Source organism: Micromys minutus (assembly GCF_963924665.1).
Source record: "Micromys minutus genome assembly, chromosome: 7".
Taxonomy (NCBI): Eukaryota; Metazoa; Chordata; class Mammalia; order Rodentia; family Muridae; genus Micromys; species Micromys minutus.
In genome coordinates this window covers 961,127-978,397 of record NC_137976.1, presented here as the reverse complement: position 1 = coordinate 978,397, position 17,271 = coordinate 961,127, and the positions used below count along the sequence as shown (strand labels likewise).

Sequence of the window (17,271 nt, the reverse complement as noted above, 5' to 3'; positions counted from 1 at the left end):
CAGTCTTAGGCCTAGTCAGTGACATGAGATATGTGAGAGATGCAGACACAGGGAGCTAAAGTCAACACCTCTGTCCAGATCTTCATATTTACAGAGGTCTCAAATATAAAATAAATAGGCTTTGCATGTATCCCTGGCCAAGATCTATCAAAAAAAAAAAACTAATATGTACACATAATATTTTAATTTTTGTGTATGTGGTTTGCATGTTTGTGTGTAGGTGCACACATGTGTGTTCATGCATATGGAGGCCAGAGGACAACTGTAATTATCATCCCTCAATATTGTCCAATAGTCTAAAGATCACTAAGTAGACTAGGCTGGCTGGCTAGTGAGTCCTAAGGATCTGCCCATCTTTACTGCTGCAGTGCTGGGGAGGGGACTCCAACCCACAAGCATGCCATAACACTCTTCTTCCTACCCACATTTATATTCAGCTTCATGTTCTTTCCAAAGAGAGTAACAAATCTACACCCTAAGACTGAGTTTGTTCTGCCCAGGAATTTTCTGCACAATTGTACTTTGTCTGATCTAATTTTCTGCTTGACTTGGTAAATTCTTGTTGACTTAATTTGAATATTATGAGTAACTAAATGTTATCTAGTTAAGATGAACCCTCCAGGTAGATGGACTCAAAGAAAATCACTGTCTGGGAGCAACAAGGCTTGCCAGTTTCCTGTTGATATTTTGGTTTTGTTTGTATCATTTTATTTATTTTTCTGTTTCAATAAAATCTTTATATTTCACAGTGTAGTTAGCACAGCCTGGATCTTGCAAAACCCTGTTCTATGAATAGCCAGGGTTACAGGCATGTACTACCATGCTGAGCCTGGGAACAGTGTTTTTTAAATAAAATGTAATTCACTCTATTTTTATATAATGAAAATTTCTTCATTTTTCACAAGTATGAAATAAAATATTATATCTCTTAAATTACCCCAATATATAATGAAATTAATTATTTAAAAGAAAGGAAATTAGGTTTGTTTGCATAACTTATTTTCAGTGAGCCCATTGTGTCTTGTTTTCATTAGCACTTTATTAAATTTCTACTTATAATAAGGCTACAAAATAATCAGCTCTAGAAATTCATTTCCCATCATATCTGAAAGTAATACAAATGTGACCATGAAGACTTCTATAGTCAACAAATCCTTCTTTATTGTAAGATTAAATTTGAACTGAAAACTGTTTTTAAACAGCCCATCTGAACAACTATATGCCAAGAAATGTAATGAGCAAAAAGAAACTGACAGATTCCTGGACACATTCTCCATTAACATGAGGCTAAACCATGAATGAATGTGAAACTGATAGAAAGTAATAATTGACTCAGTAATCTAAAGGGTTCCCAAAACCAGATAATTTCTTTGTTTAACTCAACTAATCTTGAAAGCAAGTAATACAAATTCCTCTTAAAATAACATGATGCAGATACATCCTAGAAGGCCAGCCCTATATTGACACTCAAACCATATAAAAACACAAGAAGACAGAAAGCTGTCAGCCAATATCCTCAATGAACATTGGCCCAAAAGAATCTTAAGAGATTAGTAAACCAAATCTAATAGCAGATTAAAAACTGTATTTGCCACGAGCAAACAAGAATTACTCCCAGGGTATAAAAATGGTTCAATAGCTATGAATCAACAAACAACACATCACATTGGCACAATGAATAGATAAAACCTGAATAGATGAGACACAGGCAAGAAGTAATTCAACATAATAGCACAGTGTGTGTGTGTGTGTGTGGTAGGTGCATATGTGTGTGTGTGTGTATGTATGTATGTATGTGTATGTGTGTGTGTGTATATGTGTGTGTATGTGCATGTGTGTATGTGTGTGTGCATTTGTGCATGTATGTGTGTGTGTTTGTACATGTATGTATATGTTGAACTGAGAAACTCTGAAGCCTGTCAGCTTCTTGTCTAGAACAAAATAAGAATATGTGCCTTCAGTACTTTTATTCAGCATAATACTAGATGTCCTTCCCAAAGCAATCAGTCTTGAGAGAGAAACAAAGGCAACTGGATTAGAAGAGAGGACACAGAACTGTCATTGTTTACAGATGATGGGGTCTATCTAGGACATCTCAAGGACTTTGCCACAAACTTCTAGATCCAGTAATGAAGCCATCCAGAGTTGGCCTACAGAATGGAGTGCTGTGTGAAAATCACTAATCTCTGAAGCAAACTGTTACCTCATTGCAATAGATGAAAAGTATACTAGTAAGAAACTTAACAACTGCTACAATGGCATCTACAAAACACTGACAAAAGAAACCAGAAAAGACACGGAAAGTGGAAAGAGACCTGATGTTCAAGGACCACTCGTAGGGTATTGGAGGAATACTCAGCCAAACGTGATGGATAGAGTTGAGGCAGTTCTATCAAAATGGTAATGGCGATCTATACAGCATTGTAAAGAATACGGCCTATGTTTATGATGGAGCCACAGAGGAAAATGTGAAAGTCTGGAATAGTCAGACAATCTCCGTAAAATGAAAATAAGGCAGAATGCTGGAAAGGAGCGTGTAGGCCAGTGGGATAAAACAGAGATAATAAGCCTACTGAGTTTTGACAAAAGTACCAAAAACAGACACTGGAGAAAAGATGATTTTGCAAATAAATGTGCAGGAGAACCTAGCTGTCCACATGTAAGAGAACAAAGTCACTCAATGAACTTATAATGGTAAGGCTTCAAACTATGACCCTTATGAGAGCTTAAAAGCCAAGATTTCCACACACTGGAATAGACAGTGATTTGGAGAAACAACCCCCCAATGCATAGCAAACAAAAGAAAAAAAAATAGGCCAGTGGAATTCCATCAAGCTACTAAAAGTCTGCAGATTAAAAAAAAATCATAAATGAGGGTGGTTTAAACATTTACAAGTGCACAACTCAGAAATGCAAGTCTGTGTTCACATAAAGCCCGCAAATGAATGCCTAGAATGTTCTCATCCACAAGGAGCCCACCTACCTCCTCTCCCTGTGAGAAAATAAACAGTGGTCTACGTACCCTCAGTAGACACAGACTTGAGACAGATTCATCTAGGGAGAGAAGCCAGGACACATGGGCTGCCTCTTGCATACCCAGATATCCTTCTTGCTGCAAGCAACATATGGGGTGAAAAACAGCAGAAGCTGCGAGGGCTGAGCGTGGATAAAAAGGATGCTGTGGAAAGGAGCAGACACCTAGGCGTGTAGCTGAGGCTAATAAATAACAAGCACGTCTGTGACTCAGCTCTCCTCATACACACAGCATCTTGTCAACGTTGTCCCGAGTAAAAGCTTCACCCGGAAATTTAGCCAATTAAATTTTGGGTCACAGGAGGAACAATTTTGAATGTGGGGAATCCCTCGGGGACCCTTAAAATATTTAAGCAATTCTAGTAGAAGTCGTGAAAATAGCCCTCACAGTGGGGTCAAAACGCAGACATTTTTACAGAATAGAGACTCCCCTTTGTTTCTTAAGATGTTTTCCAAGCACAGTGAACTTATTAGACACTTTGATGTCACAAAAATTGCAATGTGCATGCGTACAAATGATCTAAACATGGCAAAAAGGCAGCTAAAATAAAAAAAAATCAATAAAGGGGCTTTTAAACACACACATTCTGCACTGGATCAAAGAGAATGGCGGACAGCTACACGGTGCAGATCTGACACCCATTAGTTTTTCATTTCAAGGAGACAGCTTGGCACGAGGAAGGCGAGGTCTGTCTGTAATGAGCTTCTCCGGGGCAGAAGTAAAGCTGCACAGACAAGCTGCTGTGTGCCTTGGCATGGAGAACTCACCTTCTGTGGAGGCTTGAGGAAGACACAGGGTCTCCCACACTCCTCTCCCTCCCCAGAACACACTTCAAATGTAAATGTTTGGTCAGGAGCAAAACCTCCCCTAGGGTGTTTTTGTTTTCTCCTGGTTTTAGGTTTTTTTTTTTTTTTTTTTTTCCTAAGGCATCATAAAATAAAGGAGGTACTGGCCACTAATAAATGCTCACCTAAATAGTTTGTGCTAATATAGGAGCTTCTGCAAGTATTCTAATTAATGAATGAAAGCAGGAAGGATGCTAGGGCTTGTAAATAAAGAAAAGGCTTGTTACTTCATATCATAGGAGCCCTGCACATACTCGAACATGTGCATGTGAGTGTGTGTATGTACACACATGCATGTGTGTCCATGTGTGTTGTATGTGTATGTACATGTATGCACAGGTCTGTACATGCTTGTGTGTATGTGTGCATGTGTGTGTGAGAGAGTGTGTGTATGTGTGTATATATGTGTGCAGGTGTACACATGTGAGCCACACACCACACACTGTGTGGAGGGAGGAGTGTTGGCTAACAGACTGTGGGTAAGAACTAGCTTCATTTCAGTTGATTAAATAAGCCAGTTTGATTAATCACAGCTACCACATATGTGCCATGGATCTGCCTCCCTTCTCCTGAAATACCAGGTGATAAGATACCACAATTTTGACAAATGCAATTTATTTTAGGGCTTTTTAGATAAAAATTTTATAATCACTCAGAACTGAGCTTCCTAAGTCAAAAGAACTGATCTAAACACAGAGAGGTCACAGAGACAAGGTCAGTCTTTCAGACATTACCCTGCACACAAAACAAATAATATACAGAAAGCCCCACTGGCCCCTGAGATACAGGCAAAATGGATTCTGTGAAAAGAAAAAAGCACATTTTGTCCTAATATTCGTTTAATAGATTTTTCAAAAACTGTGATAAGAAGACTGGAAGAAGCCTGGGTGAGTCTGGGTGGATTATGCAAATATTCATTTTATTCTTGTGCTTCGGGGTGAAGTATCTGGACTGCTTTCTTGCAGGCTGTAAACCCCCCAACATCCCCTATCTGTGCTCCGCAGCTGGTGGGCAGAACTAAAGGATTAGGCATGATAAGCGAGCGAGGCCTCTGGGAGCTCAGAAGAGTCTCAGATGCACAGTCCCCTGGGGATTACGATGTGGGTTTTTAAAATGCATTTCCCCAATCTTCAGCAGCTTATCTCACGTTAGAGGTTCAATATTCTCCCTCAGAGAGAGGGGAATGAAAGAGACAAAGAATTCGCTGCTTCTGCTGCAGGGGTTACAGAAGCTGTCCTCCGTAGGTTGCCCCATGGTGGAGAGAGACCTTCCTCCTCCTTTTGTGTGAGGTTTATACTGGAAAGAATCCAGTGTTTCATTAGCCCAGCCTCATTTGGGCTGGTTTACTGTATCTCCATCATCTCCAGATCGAAAGCTCAGAAGACTTGATTATCGAAAGCAGGTTCTCTCCAGTTTAACTACACCAGACCAGAAGCCTACAGATGTCTCCCCCAAGGCCTCATTTGGCAAATACACACACACTTGCCATTGGTGGCTCACTATGCACTTCCCCAGGAAGTCCTAGGAGCCCAAGGACCAGGGCAGAATTAAGCATTCCTTGTCCCAACAACACTATACTCACCTTCCAGGAGCTAGAACTTTCCATGCTAAAACAACGGAAGTGCTAACAAATAAATCTGAGCGCCAGTGTTCTACAACAACCCCAGCCTCCATTTCCCCATAAAACCTAACAGAAATAGATTCATCTTCAGGGAACCTCGGAGATAAATTAACACCCTGGACAGACACATCAGTCAAGGCTCCATCCGCCTTTATCCGCTGATGTAGATGAACAGGATTAACTAAGGAAAGTTACTTCTTACTATATCTTCAAAGCTGTGAAACCTGCACAGCTGTGTGCAGCGAACCCTAGTGATACCCCCGGGACTTCCTGATGAAGTCTCCCCAACTGCAATATGCCAACAGAACCACTAACAGCCCACTGGATAGAATTCAGCAGAGTGTGGTCTTCTTAGGATGTCATCTAGCAAAAAAATGGCTTTTTGAATGCAAGAATAGATTATAGACAGGGAGCCTCAACATCCACGGACATTGGAACTGAATTATAAGCACTGAAGTCAGGACTGGGTGTGTCTGTGCCCAGTCTGCAAAGGCAGATAGTGTTAATGGCTCTTTCCCATGACTCTGGGGCTCCCTGATTTCAAGCATGGCAGGGCCGGGGCTCTAATTAAGAAATGGGTAGTGCTGTTCACCAGTTGTGTGTAAGCTTTAAGCTAATAACTCAGCAATTACGAGAAAAATGAGCAGTAATTACACCATTTCACTCGCGGCTAGACAGATGGAACACTCTCTCGTTATTGGCAAACTGTCACCATATTCGGCTCCTTTTTTGCTGTTTACTATTTTTGTATTTTGATTAAGAGTAATTATAGGCTAGGAAAAATATGAAAAACATGAATGTTGGGCATTCTTTAAAAATAGAAGGCCCTTCTCCCAATTCTGTGTTGACGGGCTTGCCATGAGATCCATTAACACGGCATCTGGCACCAACATCCTGCACCCTCAAGATGGTTGAAGCAGCCTGGTGTGTGTGTGTCTGTGTGTGTGTGTCTGTGTGTGTGTGTGTATGTGTGTGTGTGTCTGTCTATGTGTGTGTCTGTGTGTGTGTGTCTGTGTATCTGTGTGTTTGTCTTGTGTGTGTCTGTGTATATGTGTGTCTGTGTGTGTCTGTCTTGTGTTCGTGTGTCTGTCTGTGTGTCTGTCTGTGTGTCTGTGTGTGTGTCTGCCTTGTATGTGTGTCTGTCTGTGTGTCTGTCTGTGTGTCTGTGTATCTGTGTGTCTGTGTGTGTATCTGCCTTGTATGTGTGTCTGTCTGTGAGTATGTGTCTGTGTGTCTCTGTGTGTGTTTGTCTTGTGTGTGTCTGTGTCTGTCTTGTGTGTGTGCATGTGTCTGTGTGTGTGTCTGTGTGTATGTGTTTGTGTGTATGTGTCTGTGTGTCTCTGTGTCTGTGTGTGTGAAATAGTTGGCTAACAACATGATTCCCACAGAGCCTCCCAGTGACCTGCATTTGGGGGGTTTGCTTCTGCTTTTCGTTCTGTTTTCTGTGGTTCAGTGTCCTTCATGGTCTCTCATAATACTTGCAGCTATTGAGCACAGAACTCCACCTGCCTCTGGAGTGACTTAACAGTGGGACCTGCCTGTGGCACCCATGGCTCTGGGGCATGGATGTTCTACTCTCACCATGGTGATGAAATACAGCAAATTTGTCCAGCCACAGCAATGTTGGGTATAGCCCACACATCTTTTTCCAAGCCTTTGAGCATAATCGGTACCACATAAGATCATATGATGCTGACCATTTAGTTCCTCACTTGTGACAACATGGACAGAGCTAAGAGGATTCACATTCAACAACTATAACTCTACCTGGTGATATTGGTGGTAGTATCAGCTGGAAGTACTCACACTTTTAAATGAAATATCAATGGCATATACATATTGAGCACATGGGTTTAATATTAGTCAAGAAGTATGACTATTTCCTAATATGAACAAATGTCTACTTTCATTTAAGTCTGAAGTATGAATGAATATGTTGATCCCATGACCTCTGTGTGTATGTGTGTGTGGGGGGGGGGAGTATATGTGCGTCTGACTGTAAATAGCTTGAGCCAGGATATCATGATTCCAAATCTGATGCCTGTGAAGGTGCCTCCTAAGGTGATCACACCTGTATCAGTATATCACAGCCTATACTAAGCATGACTTGCAGACAAAAATTACTTTTCTCTTCCTAAAAGGCAAACCTGAGAACATCTCTAAGAAGCTGTTTGTTTGTGATGCATTTTCTTAATAGGAGAGAAACAGGGGCTTGTTCTACACAGGCTGCATATTGATTCACGGAAGGGCTGTATGTTCACACTGCCGCTCACTAATGGCTCTGCCCGTGTGGTGATCTGCTGAGCCAGCAAGAGGCACAGAATTCATTAGGTCCTTTAACGAGCCCTGGACTGTGCTTCTCCGGGGATGAGTACACAAGGCAGGGTGTGTGCATGTGTGGGTGTGTGGATGGAAAGCCTGCCTCACAGTGGTAACTGCACAGGAGCTGAGAGAAGCAGCCAGAACCAAGGGAGGGATGGGGTGAGCTGGGAGAACTGTGGACAGGGGTGCTTCCTTTTAAAGAATATTCTCTGCAGCTACCACATCTCTGGCTTTATCCCCAGGCTAGAGGGAAAGAAGCAGAGAAGTGACCAGGTACAGCCTGGCAAGGGAGCTTCAAATCCAATTCTCTCTTCTCCTTGTCACTTATGCTGCTGTAAACCTCACTGTGCCTGCACTGCTCACACAGTTCAGGGGGAAGGGGAAGGGGGAGGGGCTTGCATCTCCTGGTCTTCATTTCTGCATAGCTGCACCATGAAAGTTTAACCAACAAGCAAACAGTAGAAAGCAATTAGGCAAGTCAGCTCAGCTAATGGGTTCCCATGATGGATGGGTGGATCAGTGGAAGGTGGGAAAGGGTCTGCGCTATGAAGCCAATTGCTAAGGGAGTCCAGTGAAGCACCTGGTGCAGAAGGGTAATTGTCTCACCTTCTTTCATCCATAACTGGATCCATCTGCCCTGGTAGTCTGATCTTTGGTCTACACCAGCTGAGAAGAGTTGATAGGGTGTCCAAGGATCCTCCTTCCCCAGCTCAACCTCCTCCCTGATAATATCCCACACCACAAACTTATCACCCACAGCACCCAATATATATCATAGATATATATCACAAATGCCATTTGCCCATTCCATATACATATGTACACATTATACTCTTCATCACTCATACGCACATGTACATGAAAAGTTGTAGCATATACTACAGAACATACACAAACACACACACACACACACACACACACACACACACCATAGAGCCCAGGAAACACAAGTACAGAACAGACACATACAGGCACACACACAGACACACCACATTCCCAGTACACAACAGCACAGCAGACACACACACACACACACACACACACACACACACACCGCTAGAGAAACTCCTCAGAGCTTCCTTGGTTTTAACGAAAGCAGCTTTGTCTAGCCAGCTTTTTTTGCACCTTACAAAGAGTCAGAGGCCACAGCTTATAAAGACACTCTTTTCTCCATCTTTTGAGCTTATGTTGGGAATAGAGGCTGTTTACCTATGTACTAGTGCAGGTAGACACTAGATGACAATGTTGGATATCCTTACAAGGACTTTGATTTTTGAGACTGGGTCTCTCACTGAGACTTGGAGTCCCTCCCCCACCCCCACCCATTAGGCTAGGCTGGCTGTCCATGGGGCCTCAGGAAATTGCCTGTCTCTACCAACCAGCTCTGGGATTACAAACACACACCAACATGCTTAACTTTTATAGTGGGTTCTAAAGATCAAACTAAGGTCCTTATACTTGTAAGGCACACACCTTGCTAACCAAACCATTTCCTTGGCCTCAGCTGATCTCCTTTTAAATAGGTAACATGGTTTTCATATGACTCCAAGTCCTTAGAAGAGAATTTCTAGAATCTTCTAACCTGAAAGCAGCAGACTTTCAGTGCAGCAGAATTCCATCTCAGCTCGGCAGATGTACTGACTCTGAAATTAAGAACCTCCTACCCCATCCAAGTTCTGGAGCAAAGGCTGTCATGAAAACAGCAAGCAGGCCCCAGCTGCTACTGATACCCATGTGGAGAGGAGATTATCTCTTTTTGTCCATGTTCTGACATAAGGCCCTCACCAGGACTGAGCAATGTGGGCATTATACCCTGAAACATCAAAACTTGTACTAAATTAACACCCTTTTCTTCATACATACTGAGAGAGAAGGAAAGACTAATAAGGATAGTCATCCTGAAAACCAGCACAACCCTCTGGGCGCTATTTCTTACCTGCAAAGAGAAAGGCAAGGTCTTAGCCATGCAGGAAAGGGTTGAGGGCACAAAGGATTATGGGATAAAATAAAAAACACAATCAACATGAAAAAAAAAAAAAGAAGAAGAATAAGAAACGCTGTACTAGATTTCAGTCGGACTGACAGCCTAGTCTAATGGGAGTGTGAGTTTTGAGGCCAGAACACTACCCACCCTGCAACTCCCCTTCTAACCCCAGATGAACAGGGTCATCTGAGCTCTTCACCACAGAGCCTTCTCTCCAGCCTCGAATCTGTGTTTCTGGTCTTTGTAGTATTTTGGAATCTTCAATAGCCAATTGCAAGTTACAAGCATTTCAGAAAGATTTCAGTTTCAGGTTAAGGACACAAAGCAAAATGTGATGTGTGACGGACAAGCTCATGCAAGTCTTCATTATTATTAAATAATTTTGAAAACCTCTCTAAAATCTATGCAGGGGTCATAGGTCAAAGTCCAGTTCCTCATGTATGGTGGAAAAATTGCTAATGAGAGACAGAGGCCTAACAATGGCAGCACAGCTAAAAGACAGATTTTCTAGAGTAGGTAAACTTGCTGGCAACCTATATCTTACCCATTCTAAGATTATTTCTGAAACTATGTCACCATAAATGCCATAGAAGTTGGCAGCCACCTTACAGTGCAGAAGCTCCTGGACTTTTCAACTTAAATTTTTAAAAGTGTGACTGGTTTATGGGATACCACATATCCACATGGAAAAGAAGACACTGCCAGCTGCTTCTAAACATCCAGATGCTCTTGAATGATCTGCCCATGTGTCTTCCACATGCAAAGTGCCACACATGCAGAGTGGGCATGAACGTGTTGCATACAGAAGGGAGAGAACCAATATTGGTTCAGAGGCAGAAAATGAGTTAACTCCATGCATGCAAGAGAGTATGTCCCTCAGAACAATGAAGAAAAGAGAGAAACAGCTATATATTCAAATTTTGACATCAAAAACGATTTTTAAAATCAAGTCAAAGATTTAATAGATTTTGTTCTACCCATTCTCCCAAGGGTAGTGTGCAACTTGTGCAAACACCTGTATGAGCATTAAGTCCTCTCTGATTCTATATTCACATGCAAAACCCAACTGCTCAGCCAATTACTAATCTTGGGGCTCTATATGTCCTTTAGAAATGGTCAGTGGGACCTTTTCTTTGTTGCAAAGGCCTGAGGACACCCATGTCTTGGCCAAGCTATTATCTGTCTTCATGTTCTTCAAAGGAAAGTCAGAGAAGGAAAGGCTAGAGAGTGGGTTAGGCAGGCTTCCTGTAGGAACTGTCCAAGTTCTAGGTAATGGATGTTTCAGGTTCACCTGCTGTCCCACCTCAGACGCAGCTTGGCTCTGGCCTGAGATAACATTAGGCCTGAGATTCCAGTTAGGGTGCTGCTAGGGCTTGTAGCTTGAGCCTTTGGTTTCTGGTACACAAACTACCACCAGACAGCCTTGTTGACAGTATTCGGGATACTTGTGGAGAACAGTTGTGAAGACGAAAACCAATTAAACCTTTACACATGTTAGAAATTTAGTATGTGGCTCTAGTTTGCAAGTTCTCTTTCAGAATCCTGCAAGCGTCAAGTCCACTGTGTGTGGTATAGGGATAGATATGTACACGTGGGAAGGGTAACTGTACCTGTGTGCATGCTCTGGAAGGCCAGAGGAGTACTACTGTCTTCCACCATCTTCAAACTTGTTTCTTTGAGACAGGGTCTCCACTCCTTTCTTCCTGCCCCAGTTCTAGTGTGTGTGTGTGTGTGTGTGTGTGTGTGTGTGTGTGTGTGTGTGTATGTGTGTTTCACCAGGGTTGGCCTTTTACATGGGGCCTGGGGATCCAACCTTTGGCCCTCAAGCTTGAATAGCAAGTACTTTGGCTTGTGGAACTATCTCCCAAGTCTCCAAAATGCCTTTTTGAGTTGATTTAAGAATTATTGACTAACTTATCTGAGAAGAATATGTATTTTAAATATTTGTTTACATCCCATCCGAATTATCTCAGTGATGATTTCTATCCCTGCCCCCATGACTTACTAATGCAATCACCTGCTCCACAAATGGTAGCATTGTGGCATCTGGTATTTAACATACAGAGCTCCTGTGCACTGAAGATTCACTCCACAGCAGCTTTACTGAGCTGCAACCCACAGTGCTTGCATTTTACAGCACACACTATAGGCTGATGATCCAAGAAAGATGCTGGTTGTTTTCTTAGAAACATGATCCATTTTGCAGAAGATGTATTGTGTTGGCTTAAGTCAAACACAAGAAAACCAAACTCCCTCTGCTGGTGACTAGCTTCAGGTAAACACACACTGCAGCCATTTTCCCCTATTTGAAATACTGTTTCAGGAATGATTTACCTGAAAAAGTCCTAAAGGCTTCATAACCCTCCCAGAAGATTCAAAATGGGTTCCCTGCTTAGTAAGGGACAAGGGGAGAAGCTTCCATCTGCTGCTGGCCACTGTCTGCAGGTCTAACCATTGTTTCATATATCAGACCCTGTTAGCTGTCATTCTTTCCTTTGTAGAAAACATTAGAGATTTAATAATATATCTTTAGTCATATGTCAGGCTATGTGTGCATGTGTGTGTGTGTTCAAGCGTATGTCTATACGTGTGTTCATGCATATTTGCATGTGTGTGCCTCTGTGTATGTATGTGTGCAGTGTGCGTGCATGTGTGTGCATGTGTGTGTGTGTGTGTGTGTGTGTGTGTGTGTGTGTGTGTATTAGAAAGTAATGTTGGGTGTCATTCTCACATGCTCTCCTTGATTTTTTAAAAGTTTCTCTTTGGTCTGGAGCTTGGCAAGTTGGATAGATGGGTTTCCAAGTGAGCCTGAGACCAGCCTGTTTCAGCTTCCCTAGCTGTTCTGTTCTCTCTCCTCTCTCCCCCTTCTCTCTCCTCCCTCTCGCCCCCTTCTCTCTCTCTCTCCTCCCTCTCCCCTTCTCTCTCCTCTTTCTCTCCCCCCCTCTTCCCTCTCCCCTCTCCCCCCTCCCTCCTCTCTCCTCTCCTCTTCTCTCTCTCTCTCTCTCTCTCTCTCTCTCTCTCTCTCTCTCTCTCTCTCTCTCTCTGTTGGTTCTGGGGATTGAACTTATATCCTTGGGCTTCTAAGGCAAGCACTTAACTGCCTGGTTTATCTCTTTACTTTGTGAGTCAGTATTTGAGCTTCAAACACCTAAACTTTATATCCCCCTAGATATGTGGCTGACAGGATGACAATAGGCTCCAGACAGACAGCAGGTTCGATCAAAGGCACCTTTGTCTGTTCAGACAGGACAAGAAGCCTGTGAGCTGATGACAGGGCTCCATATGGGAATGGCAATGGGTTATTCCCACAGCAACCTTATCTGATAAAAATAAACATAAAGCAATCACAAATGGGGTTTATGATTACCTGAGAGTCAGGAAGTCAAAGCTCATGTAGGAAAGGGTTAACTCACCAGGCAGGATGTTTGGCCCTTGCACATGCTAAAGAATACAATCATGCCCAAGGGATTTCCATCTCTTGTAATACCCACCTGTGTACTTGGAACAAGGGGCTATGCTGAGGAGGTTAGAAACAATCCTTATTTGTTTTTCTGGCCTCCTGGGCTATGTGGGTTGAGACCCCTTTGGGGGTCATAGATCAGATATTCTGCTCATCAGATATTTACACTACAAGTCATAATGGTAACAATATTATAGTTACAAAGTAGCAATGAAGTAATTTATATCTGGGGATCACTACAACTTGAAGAACTGTATTAAAGAGTCACAGCATTAGGAAGGTTGAAAAGCAGCACTCTAGGAGGTCAGACTTGAAGATGCTGTGGCAGGGCAGTTGAGGTTGAATGAGCACTATAGACCTATGTCACTGACTCTTGATAAAAACTCTGGACACCATGATTGACATAGAGCTTCCTATGGGCAGCTGTGTGCTGAGAGGCATATTTCCCTCTGTGGCTGGACCATGAGGAAGATGGTGACCCTATAAGATGACATCACCAGGTAATCTCATAGCTATGGTCTAAGTAAGTCTTCTCTAAGAGATTTACGCAATGACATCATTGACCAGGGGTGCCCCTGTCTTCAGCAGCATTGTGTGCATTTACACATCTGTCAGGATTAAGGAGAGGAGGGAGGGGAGAGGGAGAAGGGTGGAGTAGGAAGAGGAGGATGTGTTCCAACTTCAAAGCAGAGGCAAGCAGAAGCTTTTATGGTTTAAATGTAAAGTCTGTGAATACTTGGTCCCAGCTGGTGAAGGAGTTTTGGAGACTGTTGACCCTTTATGGTGGTGGAGCCTTGCTGTAGGAACTGGGTCACTGGGACCAGGCCTTGAGGTTTTACTCCATGCCCACTCTTTGCTTCCTGACTGTGGATACAACTTGCCAGTCCAATATCCTGCTCTGCTACCTGCTTTCTCTGCCATGATGCTGGCAGACATGTTGTTTCTTAAGCTGTGAGGGCAAATAACTTTCCCCTATCTGTTTCTTCTTGTCAGGTGTTTGGTTTCAAGGAAAGAGAAGTCTCCTAGACTCTCACAAAGTCTCCTTTTTTCTGCCAATTTTAGTCTGAAGCCCTTTACTTCAGATCCAATAAGCTTCAGTCATTATGGGAAAGGACTCTCTGTGTTCTGTGAGTCCCCCATCAGACTGGCATCATCATGGGTGACCTCATGAATCTTCACAAACTGACTTTTTACATGAGTTCCTGCTATAGTACAGATCATAAGTGTTTTCCAAGGGCCTAGGTATGAACATTTGGTCCCTAAAGTGAAGCTGCTGAGAGGCTGTGAAGCCTTTATGTATGTAAGGGTGGGGGAGGGGAGATTTCTGTAGGAACATGTTCTCAATCTAGACAGAGGGACCCTGCCCACCTCTGCTTTTTTTCCACCTCCCCAGTCTCCAGAAGAGTTCTAATCTGCCCTCCCACTATGTGCTTCCTGGCCACAGACTGAAAAACAACAGACATGGGCTGAGGCCTCTATGACCTTGAGCACAAATAGGCCTTCACTCTAAGTTGCTTGCCTCAGAAATCTGACCACCACATTTCCCATTTGTGGTGCAGGCTAGGAGCATAGAGAGAGGCTTGTCACTTCACTGGGCTCAGGCCTGTGTCAGCCAAGGCTTCTGCATACAACTGAAACTCCCAGAAAAGGTGTGGGAGGCTTTTGAGATCAGCAATCCATCCCTGAACTGTCTGAGATCACCACAAACTAAATGAAGTTAACACTCTGCCACCTGGTGTACTGAGGTGTATATTACAAACTAACCGAGTTGCACAAAGATACAAAATAGTTTCTGTATTGTTTATTTAAAAAAAAAAAAAAAAAAACATACAGCACTGGTGCTTTAAGCACCACTCATAGATGTGCAGCCACAATATTCTCAGGATTGTGATGTCCTTTGTTTTTCTTTACAGAACATATCAATTATCAAGAGAATACACAGCCAAACTACAAGGCAGAGTCTTGTTAGATACAGGGTAGGGTGATGGAGAGAGAGGCATCCTGGGACTGTGCTCAGGGAAGCACAGTTTCTGCAGTCAAGGCAAACATCCATGGTTTCCAGGAGCATCTCTCACCTCAACTCACCAGACAGGTTACGAAACGCAAGAGGAACATACTTGCTCATGGTATTAATTTCCTGTTGCTGCTGTAACAAGATATTGTGGACTTGGAGGCTTAAAACAATATGAGTGGGGTTAATATAGTCAGAAAAGTGTTTGCCCTCCAAGTAGGAGGACCTGAGCACCATCCTCAAATCTACATTTAAAAGGTGGGGGGAGGGGAGGAGAATTCTCCTGCATGCTTGTTGAAATCCCAGCACCAAGGAGAAGGTAGGCAGATCTGTAGTATCCACTGGCCAGCCAGCCTGGTCTACTTTGGAAAGCCAGCTTGCTATAGGGCTCCCTGTCTCTGTCTTACATGGATAAAATCACACATCAACTGCCACACCCACCTAGCATTTATGTGGTGTCTGGAAAGCTGATCTCTGGTTCTCTTGTTTATATCAGTGAACATTTTAACTGCTGAGCCTTCTCCCCAAGCTCCCTTCTGTGATTAAAAAGCTATACAGAACATGCTTCTGCCTCCACACAGCACAATTTCACATTACTTTCATGAAAGTTCCTTCCTGTAGCAATGTATTTCAGTAATCCCATCTCTCTTCAGAGCTGCCTTTGATGGTGGCAGTTCCAAGGGCTGAGTTAATTACATGTGACACGTAAAATGGTCATGCTAAGTCTTTTCAGTCAGTGGGGTGAGGGTAAGACATAGAAATCAGCCAGGATGCTGGGAAACCACACTGATTGCAAAGTGCCTGTCACGCAAGCATGAAGACCATGCATTTTTAAAAATGAAAAAGAAGAAAGAAGAGGCAGGACTGTAACCTAGCACCAGTGTTGCAGGTATGGAGACAGGACAATTCCTGGAGCTCATTGGCTATCCTGTAAAGATTTATGGGCTCCTCATTCAGCTAGAGATCCTGTCTCAAGGGGGAAGTGGGGAGGCAGAGATTGAAAAAAAAACTCAACATTAAGAAAAGACATCTAGCATATACACACATACACACACAAAGCAAGAGGAGAAGGGAGAGAGAGAGAGAGAGAGAGAGAGAGAGAGAGAGAGAGAGAGAGAGAGAGAGAGAGAGAGATTGAGAGAGAGAGATTGAGAGAGAGAGAGATTGAGAGAGAGAGAGAGAGAGAGAGAGAGAGTGAAAGAACAACAGAATAGATAGCATCTTTTCATTTTAAGTAAGGATGGAGAACTAGAATATGTTGCTGTATGTGATTTTATCCTGTTTTACCTTAGGTAGATCAAAGGTGTGATTGTAGTCATTTGTTCAGTGAGCAGTGTCAATTACAAGAACCCACTTATTCATGAGAGACTCTAACTACATGTCTATCTATCCAAAAACACTCAGAAGACTAAAATTCAATGTTTGAGGGAGATTTTAAATTTATATATTTTAAAGTAATTTCAAATCTTTAAAACGCAACCTTTTTCCTATTTGAGGGCTGAACCACTAGGTCCAGCCTGGCATTGCTTGCAGGCTGTCGACATTCCTGGTGGCTTGACATAACTTTTGGCCATTATAGTCAAATGAGCTAAGCCTGATAGAGAAGAAACTTGGAGCCTGCAAATCAGGAGCAGCAGGTGTTAGTGGGCCAGGTTATTCTGCATAATTTTCCATCTCTACAAGCTCCATTTGAGCTGGCCTTAAGACCACATCAGCGGCCCCCACTTAAGATGTAATTCTCTGTTGGACTAATTACCCAAGTCATCTTCATAATCAATAAAAGCAAGTAACTTTGGGCATAACCCCATCTCTGGGGTCTTATACCAAAGCAGTATATGCAACATATTCCTGAATAACATTGATGGAAGGATGAGATGGTTGCTACAATGAATATAGCAGTTAGCTGGGGCAGGGGGCTTTACAGGGAGGTCTGTGATGCTGTTAGTACCCCTGACACAAAGTGATGTAGACTTGTGTGTTTTTTTTTTACACAC

At 42.8% G+C, this 17,271-nt stretch overlaps 1 protein-coding gene across 2 annotated transcripts in view; it reads right to left on the bottom strand.

Annotated features, from left to right (window-relative positions):
* The window catches only part of DSCAM (DS cell adhesion molecule), a gene marked incomplete at both ends in the record, with an annotated part of 537,449 nt that overhangs the window by 383,393 nt on the left and 136,785 nt on the right, over nucleotides 1–17,271 (bottom strand). The gene's annotated exons all lie outside the window — the stretch shown is intronic.